A 13,652-nucleotide genomic window follows, 5' to 3' on the forward strand; every position below is an offset into this window, starting at 1 on the left:
TCCCTTACGAAAGCTGATGAGGCAGATGCTATTATTCCCATTTTAGAGGTGAGGAATGTGAGACTCAGAGAGGTGGGCTTTGTCCATGGACGCACAGCCGATGGTGGAACCAAGATGTCTGATTGCAGAGAACACGGTCCTAACTGTTACACTCCAAAGATGCCTGTAATGATACCTCCCATCCCACACTGCCTTTTGCAAGGTGTTTCTACCAGCGGCATCTCTTTCGCGTCCCTTGGAATCTGGGCCAGCCCTCTCACTGACCTGACAAACAGGATGTGGTTGAAATGCTGCTGTTGATCTTCCAAGCCTGAAGGGATCCGCAGCTTCCATTCTCACCTTCTAGAACGTTCTCTCTTAGAGACTGGCACCCACTTGAACCCTGACCGCCCAGCAGGAGAGAGACGCCACGTCCAGAGAGGCCAGGCACCATTTTGCATCTTCCAACCCCAACTGAGAGCTCCCTGGCTGGGTGTGGAGTCAGAGCTGGGCTCTGCTCTAATGCCTGATCCACTGAGTGGGAAGCAAATAAAATCGTCGCTTTTAAGTCAGCGGGTTCCAGGGTGATCTTGTTATGCATCAGTAGGTATCCAACACACATGCCACACGTCCTTGTGGAGTGCTTCTGAGCATTCCGGGTGGTGTGTGTGCAGGTGTCTGAGTGGGCATGGCTTGCAGGTGATCAGCAAGTGGCGACTGCTCTTATCGGTGCCGACGGAAATGGAAACCAGGGCAGCACGGGGCAGAGGGGGCGCAGCGAAGGCACTGGAGGGACTGAATGCAGTAGTGAAAACTTTACACGAAATCTGCAGTCCGTGTGAGCCTTCCTCTCTAGGAAGTGCTACTTTAGCTGGAATTTCATGCTTCGGGCGCCGCGGCTGTATAAAGTTTCAGTTACGTAAGAGGAATACATTCTAGAGATCAACTGCACAATGTTGTGCCTGTAGTTAACGATGTGTATTGTGCACTTAGACGTTTGTCAAGAGGGTTGGTCTCATGTTCAGTGTTCTTAACCACAACTTAAAAAAAAATGTATGCAGGGGCGCCTGGGTGGCTCAGTCGGTTGATCATCCAACTTCGGCTCAGGTCATGATCTCACGGTTTGTGAGTTCGAGCCCTGCGTCAGGCTCTGTGCAGACAGCTCGGAGCCTGGAGCCTGCTTCCAATTCTGTGTCTCCCTCTGTCTCTGCCCCTCCCCTGCTCATGCTCTGTCTCTCTCACTCTCAAAAATGAATAAATGTTTTAAAAAATTAAAAAAAAATAGGGGCGCCTGTGTGGCGCAGTTGGTTAAGCGTCCGACTTCAGCCAGGTCACGATCTCGCGGTCCGGGAGTTCGAGCCCCGCGTCGGGCTCTGGGCTGATGGCTCAGAGCCTGGAGCCTGTTTCCGGTTCTGTGTCTCCCTCTCTCTCTGCCCCTCCCCCGTTCATGCTCTGTCTCTCTCTGTCCCAAAAATAAATAAATGTTGAAAAAAAAATTAAAAAAAAAAATTAAAAAAAATGTATGCAATAAGTCTACAAAGTACTAGGAGAAAAAAAATGATGCAAGAACTGGGCATAGTGAGAGGACTGTTGGCATCTAAAACCTGCAAAGCTGGGACCCAGGAGTCAGTTTTGTCCCTTGCTTGCTCTTGGTCCTGAATTGATCTTCCCAGACCTCAATCAGTTTCTTTGTTGTTTGTGCTGATTGGAGAGGATTTCTGAAAGGAGCCTTCCAGATGTAAAATACCCAGCTCTGAAAGTTGAAGTACCTATGAGCAGATTTTCTCTGGTGCCAAGATGGCATCTTTGATCTCTGCTCTGGGCTGGATGACACCTCTGCATCCACACCCGCCTCGTAAGCTGATGTTTTAACCAGGCTTAATGCAAACCACAATCACGGTGTGGGACTTGTGGATAGTCATTATCAGAAAGCTGCTGCTGCTCCAAGCTTGTGAAAGAGGCTGGGGAGGAGGTACCGAGAGCAAATTAGCCTCTCAGAGAAGTGGGAGCTAGTCGGCTTTCCCATTCCTTTGCCATCAACAAGGTGCTGTTTTCTTTCTTTAGGTGCCAAGAAGGTGCCCTTGAGTAGAGGTTATCACACGGGGCTTCTGCTCACTCACACGCTCCCTACATTTTTCTTCACTGACAGTGGTGGCCACAAGGGTGGCAGCTGTACTGCTGAGGATGACAGAGATCCCTTAGCCACCTACAATGGGCCACCCAAGGCTTCTAGGACATGGGCTTGAGGCCTGAATGAGACATGGTACTGTCCTTGCGTTACTCACAGACTATTGTGGAAACACTTAGGGGGGTTATTACAGTGCAGCCAAGTAAGTACAGGTCATACCAGAATATTAACTCTGCCTGAGGATGTCTTCCCTGACCTCCGAGACTAGATCCAGTGCCCCACAATCTGGTTTGAAAGCCCCCTGTACTTTTCGCTCGTAGCATTTACTGCAGTTGGAAATTGCATTTGAGAGCCATGCGTGCGAGCCCCCCTTAAAAACATAAGCACTGGAAGAACAGGGAGGTGGCTTTTTATGCACCATCGAAGCCTCTGTACCTTGGCTACTGACACTTACATTGTAGGCCTTTGGGGACAGTTTTTTGAAGGAAATAAGGGAGTACAAGATCTGAGAAGACTTCTGAGAGAATGAGATATTTGAATTAGGTTTTGAAGGTTAAATGGAAGCCTGTATTCGAAACAGCAGGAACAAAAGTAAACCTAAAAATATTGACAATTTAAAAGAAAAGCGTGACCCCATTAGCCCTTTGTTATGGAATTGGCAGAGATCCCTGCTAGGACTCACTGACATCTGAATCTTTAGGAAGGTGGGTTTGTGCGGGAGAGAGCCTGACATAAAATCGTTAAGGTTGATGGTTCTAAGCCCAGGTCCCACTGCTGCACAGCCACTCTGAGCCCCCGTTAACACATCTTTAAATTGAGGAGAACATTCTCTGTCCTCTTAAGATAAAGTAAGTAACACAGGTGGATTGTTTGGCTGCTACAAATGACACTGCATACATACAACTCCAGTTTTATGATTCCTCTATCGCGTAAAGCATGATACAAAGACCTAGGCACTGAAATAGACCTCCACCTCAGTTTCCCTGACTGTAAATGGACAAATCATGATAGGGTTATCATGAGAGACAGCCTTATGTCTGGACTCACTATGCTGAAAATCTGTCAGTCAGTCTTCAGTGGCAGGCTGAGCTAGTTTGGGATAGAACATTTGGTGTGGCAACCCACCAGACCTGGTTTGAACCCCAGCTCCTCTTGCTCTCAGTTTTGTAAGAAAGATGTATTACTTACTCACCTGGAGCCTCTGTGTCCTCATTTAAAAACTGAGATAATGATGCCTAATTTCCTTGGTCCTTGCTAATTTGTTTCATAATTTGTTTATTTTAAAACTATTCAATGATGGGGCGCCTGGGTGGCGCAGTCCGTTAAGCGTCCGACTTCAGCCAGGTCACGATCTCGCGGTCCGTGAGTTCAAGCCCCGCGTCAGGCTCTGGGCTGATGGCTCGGAGCCTGGAGCCTGTTTCCGATTCTGTGTCTCCCTCTCTCTCTGCCCCTCCCCCATTCATGCTCTGTCTCTCTCTGTCCCAAAAATAAATAAAAAACGTTGAAAAAAATTAAAAAAAAAAACTATTCAATGATGTATCCATATTGTTTAAGGGATAGATTGGATTATAAGTTAATGTATATAAAGCATGTGTCCCAGAGCGTGACACATGATTGATACCCAATAAATGACAACTGAGGATGATAGTAATGCTGTTACTGTTTTTGGAGGAGCAAAGTATGGGAGTTAAAAAGTGGGAGAGGACTTTAAGGAGGTTGCTTGTGGTGTGTGTGTGGACATGAACGGGTTGATGAGCTGGGAATTGCAAGAAAACAGAACACCTAAGTCGAGACCAGTTGCAGCAACATAATGGGTTGAGTTTGGGATGCATAAGGGGTTTATTATAGCAAGAATGAGAAGTACATCAAGGCAATAGAGATTGAAAGATGGGAAATTACCAGGGAATGGTATAAAACCTGTCGAAACATTCTACATTGTACAACTAGATTGGCATAGCTGTGTTACAGGATCTTCATAAGTCCAGTTTTAGTAGATATTGCTACCTAGTTTTCTAAACTATGGAGCCCATTGAAGTAATAGCATTGATAGGATGCACTCACTCAATGCAAGCATTTCCTGTGCCTGTAACTTGTTGGTGCATGTTTCCCAATTTAATTATCATATCCCCTTTTGAAGGTAAATGTTGTAATTCTTGTCTCATGGGTCAAGGCTTTGAAATGTAGTTTTTGTTTCAGGATAAAACATATGACTTTTGGAAAAATCAAGGTAAAAGACATATCTCAACACATCAGTGTCATGGAAGAAACTTAAAGAAAAATCTAATTGAAACACACATTTGTATAATCTCAATGGAGTTTCTCAAAGTCAAAAATCTAGTTTCACCAGTACCCAAATCAAGAAACAAGATCATCCACATTCCTATGAATACCCTTTGTGGTTTTTCCAATTACTACCCACCACCACTGCCAAGTATAGTTACTTGTCCTGACTTCTTGAACTTTATAGACATGGGGTCATACAGTGTATGACTGTTGTGTTTCGTTTCTTTTACTCAAACATCATTATGCAACTCATCCATCTTTCTGTATGTAGCGATATCTCATTCTTGTTACCATACAGTGTCCAAAGTATGAATATACCACAATTCAGTCACCCATTCTACTAAGATCTGTATAATCTCCACTGTTGGAGCATTACAAGAAGTGGTACAGACATTCTTACATCTGTTTAATTAATATATATATACACACACACACACACACACACACACACGTATATATATATATATGTGCATTTCTGTTGGGTATATTATTGAGAATTCATAGCTTTGTTACAGGGTGCCTGCATATTCAGTTTTAGTACATACTGTACATAGTTTTCCAAAGTGGTCATATCAGACTTACTGCAGTAGTATATAGCAATTTCAGTTATATTGTACCTTCCCACACACTTGGTATTGCCTGCCTTTTTCACCTTGGCCATTCTGGTGTGAAGTAGTATCATCTTATGATTTTAGTTTACATTTATAAGATTGTAAATGAAATTGAGTAATTTTTCATATGATTATTGGTCTTTTGGCATAGTATTTTGTTGTATGATTTGAGACTTAAGTTCCTTCTTGCTGAGCTTACTGTATTGTACTAAACTTATCTAGTTCCTATGAATTCTTTGATGGCATAAACTGAGCCTCATGTGTGGTTTCAGCACCTGGGACAGTGTCTCAAATAATTTGTTGGCTAAAACTCAGGTGAAGAAAGCTCAGGATCCACGTTGAGTGAGAGGTGAAGCCAGGATGGAAAGCCAAGCCTGGCAGATGCTAATCCTGTGTTCTGACCACTCTAAAGAGGGTGAATAAGACTTGGTTCATCTTTCCTCCTCCATTGCCTCAGAGCAATTCTAAATGGAATGTCAATGGATCCAACGAGTGGAGTCTTCATGAACAATGGGGATTCTAATATGGCCACTGTAGAGAGTACACCTGCAAGGGGTGAGACTGCATTCTCTCTGAACAGTTTTGTGAATTTAAGAATGGGATCTATGCCAACTCTCTCCACAACCACATCTTATTGATGGGGCCTTGCTCAGAGTGATATTTGTCTTCTCAATGACTACATTTGATGTTTGCAAGTAAGTGCTTATAGGTGAAATACAGTGCCTAAGAGTATGTGCTTTGGAATCTAGTTTTGCTTCTCATTTATTCTCTTTGAACTTGGATTGAATCATTTGTCTTCTCTTGAGTCTTTTTCAAACCTAATTTTCAGGTAATCTCACCCACTTCCAAGGTCATTGTAAGGATCAACTTGTCCATGAGTATAAACTACTCTGGAGAGCTCCTGGAAACTTAATAATCACTCACTAGCTGCTAGATCTTATTATTAATGGTAATACTTGGAGTGTTAAAAAAGATAGTGGTGACCATGTGGTCAGCCCAACATGGCTTCGGGATGCATTTGTGACAGAACTCTTTTGAATTAAGAGGCAAATCAGTGGAGTAGACTATGGCTACCTGGCATTGCAAAGGTTTCATGGTAGCAATGCATAGAAAGTATATTTTGAAAAGCCACCTGAGAAAGAATATTTATAAAATGCAATGCTATGTATGGCTCAGAAAATATTGTGGCCAAGGGAAGGAAGAGGTTCCCTGGAAGACTTGGGTGGGAAGTGAGGCTAAGAAAGTACACTGAGGCCAAAACAGAGAGTCTTGCGTGTTGTGCCAAAAAGGGGGACCACACATTCCAGAACCAGTGGAGGCACTTGATAGAGTAAGTAGATGAAGCCATTGTTCAGGAAATGGACCTACGGGGAGCTGAAGGGTTAGAGTAAGTTACTGTATCACTGTCATTAATTCTTGGACTCTGGAGAGCAGTTGGATTGCCCCTGGGGCCATATCACCTTAATTAGCTTTTTGCACTAATTAACTGCCTCTTGTCCTGTCTTCAGACACTTAGATCACTTATGATCTCCTGCAAAGTCATCTTTGGCTCTGCTCTTTGGGAAGCATCATGAGAAGTGGAAGGAGGTCGGCATAAATTTGAGAGACCCGGGTCCCCAGCCCTGTCACTGATGCTACCTTGCTGTGCCCTGGCCTCCCTGGGATTTCCAAACTCTATATTGAGAGAGCTGGCCTGGAAAGTTACCCACTGTGCAAAGATTCTGTGATTAAATCCTTTGTAATCGTCACGACAGATAGCTAAATTGGGAGCCGTGGAGCATTGCGTGAAGGTCAGGGAGGGAACTGCTACTTATTGGACACCTGCTCTGGGCCAGAAACTGGGTGAGGCCCTTTCCTTATGGTGACCTAGCTCACCAATTCAGGTTTTCCAAAAAGGTAGCTGTTTTTCTGTAGTGGAACCTCATTTCTATGTTAGCTTCCTGACCATAGATAACAACAAAATCCAGAATCTCTCTGCACTCTTCAATGAGATTGAATTTTTGGACTTGCAGAAAGCCACAGAGGTGGAGATGGAGCCTGAGAGTGGGAGACTGGGTGGTTCACCCTTGACCATCAGCTTTCCTCACCAGCATTCTTAGAGTTTATGTCTTCCCATGGGATCCTCAGTCATCAGCCTCTTGTCCCTTACCCCAGGGCTTCCACTCTTGGCTCTCTGAGCCTTTGAGGTCCTTCTGACAGGACACCAGTTGGTGCCTGAGGAACTCTGTGAACCTGCTGCATCACCAAGCTCAACCCAGGGATGAGGACATAGGTACTTTCTGCACAGAGGTTCCTCCAGGTCATCTGGAAATTCTCACTTTTTCTTTATATTAAGAGAGCTCAGCTGGGTTTGAGGGTGGAGGAGCTTGGGGACTCTTAGCAGGGAATGAGCCGGGGGTGCAGTCATTTCTGCTTCCCCTTCCAGTCTCTCTCAAATTGCTCTCATCCCATCAGACTTTATCTGGTTTCTAGGTTGGGGAGAGGGAAAAATGATTACATTCTGAACTTCTTGTAATTCCTGGACTTTTGAAAGTCCAAAATCTTTTCTGTCAAATGACAGTCTTTCCCATTAAATTCAAAAGTCTGTTTCAAAACTTACAACCAGGGACTGGCTTTTCTTGTTTTATGTCTGCAGTTCCAAGGTGCCCGTCCTCTTCTGGAGGTGGGGAATGCAGAATGCCCAGGTACCCCGAGTGGAAGGTGGTGCAGGGAAAGCCGTCTGTACTGGAAGAAACAATCTCTTTAGAGTCGCAGTTTTGCTCTGTCAATGTTATTTCCTGAAATCATCATTGCTGTCCATTGTGTGAGGCTGTGCAGGCCCATTATGGTTTCTATTTTATGGATGTAGAAACTGAGACTCAGTGGCTAGGTGACTTTGTCCCAGTTTACATATCCTCAGAAAGGAAATATCACATGTCCTCTCTATTTATTACCTAGCTGGAAACTAAATGAGCTGTCTTGGGTGGTTGTGATCTTCCCATCTTTGGTGTGTGTGTGTGTGTGTGTGTGTGCACGCGCGCGCAATGGGTTTAAAGCGTATTCAGTCATTAAATTATCTCAGTAGTTCCCAAGTATTTAAAAGTCCCTGATCTGGGGGCGCCTGGGTGGCGCAGTCGGTTAAGCGTCCGACTTCAACCAGGTCACGATCTCGCGGTCCGTGAGTTCGAGCCCCGCGTCAGGCTCTGGGCTGATGGCTCAGAGCCTGGAGCCTGTTTCTGATTCTGTGTCTCCCTCTCTCTCTGCCCCTCCCCCGTTCATGCTCTGTCTCTCTCTGTCCCAAAAATAAATAAACATTGAAAAAAAAAATTTTTTAAAAAAATAAAAGTCCCTGATCTGTAGATACATTGCTCAGATGATAGAGCTTTGGATGTTCTATGTGCTCACTCTTGAAAATAAAGCCCTTATTGGAGGTGGGTTGTTGGGAGGTGAGGGTGGCTGGCCTAGCCAAGGAAAAGGGAGGGATGTGAAAAATGCTTGCCACCCTCTCCCCAGATTTGCTCTGCATGTTTACCTGGTGATTTCACAAGCTCTCAGATGCACAAGGAGTAGGGCCAGATTGTTGGCTTTGCTGAACTGAGCCAATGGTGTGTGTACCCAACTGTCATCTGAATATAGAAATGGTAGAAGAGTATGTGTTTTTATTCCATTTTTTCTTTTCCAACATAGGAGTGAACAGCTTTCAGATTTATGTTGAAATTGTCAGCAAAAAATGTTCAAGGGAAAATTAGTTTTTGCCATTCTTCTTCCATTATCCAACACATCCATTCATTCGATAAAAAGTGATGAAGCACCTAGGGTACTAGATGAAAGAGTGTTCATCCCAGTCATAGTTCAGTTTCCAGTGTTTCCTGAGAAAAATGAATAATTTAAGCAGACATATACTCGAAATACTTCTGAAATCTCAGCGAAGCAATGTGTAGGCCAAATGGGGTGTCTTGGGGGAAGATGTCCTAAGTTACTGGATAGAATGACCCTTACAGTATGTTATTAAGAATACTTAAGAATTAACTGGAAGATAGGAGGCTCATCAAAACAGAGAGAGCAGATGAGCAAAGGCTTGGAAATTTGAGACAGATGGTGAGGTGGAGCACATCTAAGCTGGAGAGTGTCAACAAGGCGTGAAGGACAAGAAGGGGGAGGGGGAGACTTTATGGATGCTGGAGAGAGGGAGCTGGGAGGGACTCTTCCTCGGTGTAATTCAGACCCTGCTCATTGTAGGGCTTGTGTCTTCCATTTTGCTGTGTGCTCTGGTGAAGGTAAGAGGCTGTGTGTACAATGGAAAAATTGTTGGAATTGTAAAACTTTCGAACTAAAAGGGAAACAGTTGGGGTCTCCCAGCCGCAGAGAGAGAAGGCTTGATCATTCCCAAGGATTGGGCATCTCTGTTGTGTTAGACACTGTTCATCCTGGCCTAACTGAGTCAGAAAGAAGAGCTGGGGGCAAGGGTTGTGTGCACACAGTACTAGGTTGTGATCCTAGGTTGGAGGAGAGAGGGTCAGGGAAGCAAAGCATGGAAGGATAGAGAGCCACTAGGGGCGCCAGCCAGGTGGCCATCTTTACAGTTCTGGTTTTGTATTCCCGCAGGTGCCAAGGGCAGTGCCTGAGAAGCAGTGTAAAATGTATCTCAGGCTGTCCATCCTGGCTACCGGGAGAGAGGAAATCATGTATTTGTTGTTCTGGACAGAAGTTTGTTCCAGATGGGGTTAATATCCCAGGGGTGCGAGAGAGTGTGTTGTGAGGCTCAGGCAAGGCGGGATCAGATTCCACTCCACTCACTGGAGGTTACTGGAGCCCCAGCAGAACCGGTCATCCCTGAGATGATTTGGATCAGAGTCAGTGAGGCCAAGATGTGAAATAGAACATGAGAAGCTTCCAGAGGCACACTGCATGAGTTACCTATTACCTCGAAGGTCAGCAGCTTAAAACAACATTAATGATCTCACAGGGTTGTGAATCTGCCTGTGTGCTTAAGCTCTGGGTGATCCGGCTCAGGACTCTGCTTGATACAATGAAGCTGTTGCCTGGGACTACATCCTCTTAAGGGTGATCCCCTTTCAAGTTCACTGAAATGGTGGTCTGCAGGATTCAGTTCCCAGAGGGTCCTCTGTTGGCTGGGGATCCCTCAGGCCCTTGCCATGGGGCCCTCTTCCTGGGGCAGCAAGCCCTTATCAGAGAGAGCAAGAGAGGGCAGGCAGAGTGGGAGCCAGAATCTTTGTGATCTTGGGGGAGGGTGACACAAGGTCATAGATACCAGGAGATAAGGCCTAGGGGGGCCCCTTTAGAGGCTTCCTGCCACACAGAATATCGCATTTTACGTTCACAGGCGTTCCAAGGGCATGATCGTCTTATGCCACGAGGAAGTCAACCCAGAAGTTTGACATTCTCTCCTCCCGGAGCCCTTCCTGATAATGTCAGCCCCACTGCTGGGGTGTCTGCTCTTCCTGGGTCTCCCTTGCCCACGTGCAGCACCCTGTGGCATCCCTAGTCCGACCCTGGCCTCGGTTCTCAGGTCTGTGCTGTGGCTCTGTCTCGCTCCCGCTGCCAGCACAGAATACAGGCAGTATCTTAGGACAACAGTTTCAGCTGTCGGCCCTGAAACTGGACTTTTGGGTCTAAGTCCCAGCCCTGTAGCCCTCGAACAATGAGAGTAGCCTCGCGGGCTTCCGTTCCCTCCTCTTCCACGGAATGGGAATACCACCAGGCTCACAGTCTCTTTTGAAGATCGCTTAGTTAAAGACACGAAACACACTCAGAACAGTGCAGGGTTTTTCTTGGTATTTAATGGTCTCTTTGCACCTCGTCCCCGAGATTCTCACCCTCGACAGGATTGCCGTGGGAGGGACTGTCCGCGCGTGGTAGGTCGTGTGCCCACATCTCTGGTCTCCCCCCACTGACTGCCTGTGACCCTCGCCAGTTGTGAAAACCCCAAATGCCTCAGGGCCTTGCTGGCGGAACTGCCCCCCAGTTGAGAACCTCTGCCCTGTACCCATCAGAAGGTCAGGGAAACGTTTTGAATGAATGACTGGGTGGGTGCCGAGGGGGTCCTGTCTTTGTGATGAGGAGAACAAAGGCAAGGGAAATGTAGCTCAGCTTGAATCTCCTTACAGCTTGCGGCCCACTGAATAAATAAATCCCTGAGACACGCAGAGCGTTCCTCAAGGAAGTCATGGTGGCCCTAATGCTGATGCCTTGCTAGAGACTGAAAGCAACCTTCCCTTGAGAATAGCCAGACCTCCCAGGATCCTATAACTCTTCTTTCGCTTGCAGAAGTCCCTTTAGAGACTTAGCTTGTCTCTCCCCCACCCCCTCAAACTTAAAAGTATATAATTAGTCCCTCCTCACAATCACAACGCAGCCCTTTCTGCCCACGGATCCTGTCCCCGTGCTATAATAAAAGCACCCTTTTGCACCGAGGCTGTCGCAAGAATTCTTTCTCGACTGCTGCACGGCAGGGCCCCGCATCATTTGGAGAGGGGACGGCGCAGACTGGAGAGCCAGAGGAGGGAAACGAATGTGCTGAAGGGGCCGAATTTTAAGGTCACTGTGCCCTGAGCTCAAGGTCAAGGTTAAGGTCCAGCCCACTGTCCTTTGGAGCCAGGAGACGCTTCATCTCTGTGGCATTGTTTTCTTGTCCGTAGAACAGAGATAAAAATCCCTACTTTCAGGATTGCTATCAGAACTAAATCAAACAATGTCTGCACAACAGTGTGGGACACTTCAGCTGCCACAGCACCAGACTCCCTTTTAGCCGTGGAGCTCCATGTTACTGGGTCAACAGTTTGGTGCATTGCTTGAAAAAATCCTCCTGAGAAACCGGCCTGCAGATCACGAGTGGTTCCTGGGCCACTTTCCAAGGTGGTCGTGGTGGCTTCTGACAAGTGGGGTGTGTGAGTGGAGGGTGAGGGGCTTTGCCTGAGCATTGGAAAGGTTGAGCAGAAGGGACCCAAGAGGCTTCCTTCCAGAGAAGAGTATGTGGTTGAGGGGTTGTCTTCTGGGATCAGCACTGAGTTTTCCTGTGCAGTGAGTGGGGGCAGTATTTTCTCATTTGTCCACAAGCTGCAGTTTATCTATCTATCTATCTATCTATCTATCTATCTATCTATCTATCTCTCTATCTATCGATATTCTCTTTCTTTTTTTGATATGATTTATCGTCAAATTGGTTTCCATACAACACCCAGTGCTCCCTCATCACATCAGGGAAATACAAATCAAAACCACACTGAGATACCACCTCACGCCGGTCAGAGTGGCTAAAATGAACAAATCAGGAGACTACAGATGCTGGCGAGGATGTGGACAGATGAGAACCTTCTTGCACTGTTGATGGGAATGCAAACTGGTGCAGTTTATTTATTGATTTTTAAGTTTATTTATTTGAGAGAGAGAGAGAAGGAGAAAGAGAATCCCAAGCAGGTTCTGTACCGTCATCGTGGAGCCCGATGCAGGACTTGAACTCACTAACCATGAGATCATAACATGACCCCAAATTAAGAGTTGGATGCTTATTCACCTGAACTACCCTGCCCCTCCGCAAACTTCAGTTTAATCTGCATTATTTACCTTTGCACTGGGAGCAGACACTCAAAGCTATGTGGCGTGGTGGCTGAGAGCGGCGACTCGGGAGGCAGACCGGAGTGGTGGGTCCCAGCCCTGTTCTGGTTGTTGGACCTTGGACAGGTGACCCGCTCTCCCGTGCCCTTGTCTCCCCTTCAGGAGAGAGCACCCACCCCCTCGGGTGGAGGTGTCAGACGATCGGCGTCTGGCCCACGGTGAGTGTTTTGTGCACGTGACAGAGCTGTGGGTCCCGCCTGAGGTGGGACATGGTAGAAGAGAGGCTGTCCGGTCCTCTCGGACCTGGCTCAAGAATGTCCAGGGCTGAGTACAGTGTTGGATGTGAGAGTTCTTCTCTGCTTATTTAGGCGTGTGCTTGTGTGTGTGTGTGTGTGTGTGTGTGTGTGTTAGCATTCTGACTTATTTACTTAGGAACACTGTTTCTTGTGAGGGTTTTTTTCGAGCTGTGTTATCGAAGGATGATTGACCTGGGAAAAAGCATACCTATTTAATATATTTAACTCCATGAGTTTGGGCTGATCAGTACATACCTGTGAAACCATCACCACCATCACGGCCATGCATATCCATCATCTCCTACAGTTTCCTCCTGTGCTCTTTCCTTTTCGTATTCTAATTTTATTCTTTTTTTTTTTTTTTTGTGGTAAGAACATTGAATATAAGATCTACCCTCTTTGCACATTTTAAACTTACAACATTGCATTGTTAGCCGCAGGTGCGATGCTGTGTCCTGAACGTGCTTGTCTTGCGTAGCTGAAACTTGGTGCCCTCGGACCATCATCTCCTCGTCTCCCTCACCTCCTTACCCCTGGCACAGCTACTTCTCTACCGTCTGCTTCTTTGAGCTTGACTTTTTACAATCCCACATATAAGTGAGATGGTACAGTATTTGTCTTTCTGTCTGTGGCTTATTTCACTTAGCCTGATTGATGCCCTCCAGGTCTATCCATGCTGTTGCAAATGGTGGGATCTTTCTTTTTTTTGAGGCTGAATAATAGTCCGTTGTATGTATGTACAACATGTCCTTTATCCATTCATCCATCGTTGAACCATGAAGTCATTTCCATTTCCTGGCT

The 13,652-nt window shown here is 46.1% G+C and overlaps 1 protein-coding gene across 4 annotated transcripts in view; it reads left to right on the forward strand.

Moving 5' to 3' along the window:
• The window catches only part of FAM135B (family with sequence similarity 135 member B), a 282,778-nt gene that overhangs the window by 57,914 nt on the left and 211,212 nt on the right, over positions 1–13,652 (forward strand). The window contains exon 1 of one of the 4 annotated variants that reach the window (XM_086695628.1): positions 5,567–5,696. The exons of the other annotated variants lie outside the window; for them this stretch is intronic. The gene's annotated coding sequence lies outside the window, so the exon portion shown is untranslated. Of the gene's footprint in view, positions 1–5,566; positions 5,697–13,652 lie in introns of those variants that run through there. 4 annotated transcript variants of the gene reach the window in all.

The sequence above is a fragment of the Puma concolor genome, chromosome F2, assembly GCF_028749965.1.
Source record: "Puma concolor isolate L17-30 chromosome F2, mPumCon1.1.hap2, whole genome shotgun sequence".
Taxonomy (NCBI): Eukaryota; Metazoa; Chordata; class Mammalia; order Carnivora; family Felidae; genus Puma; species Puma concolor.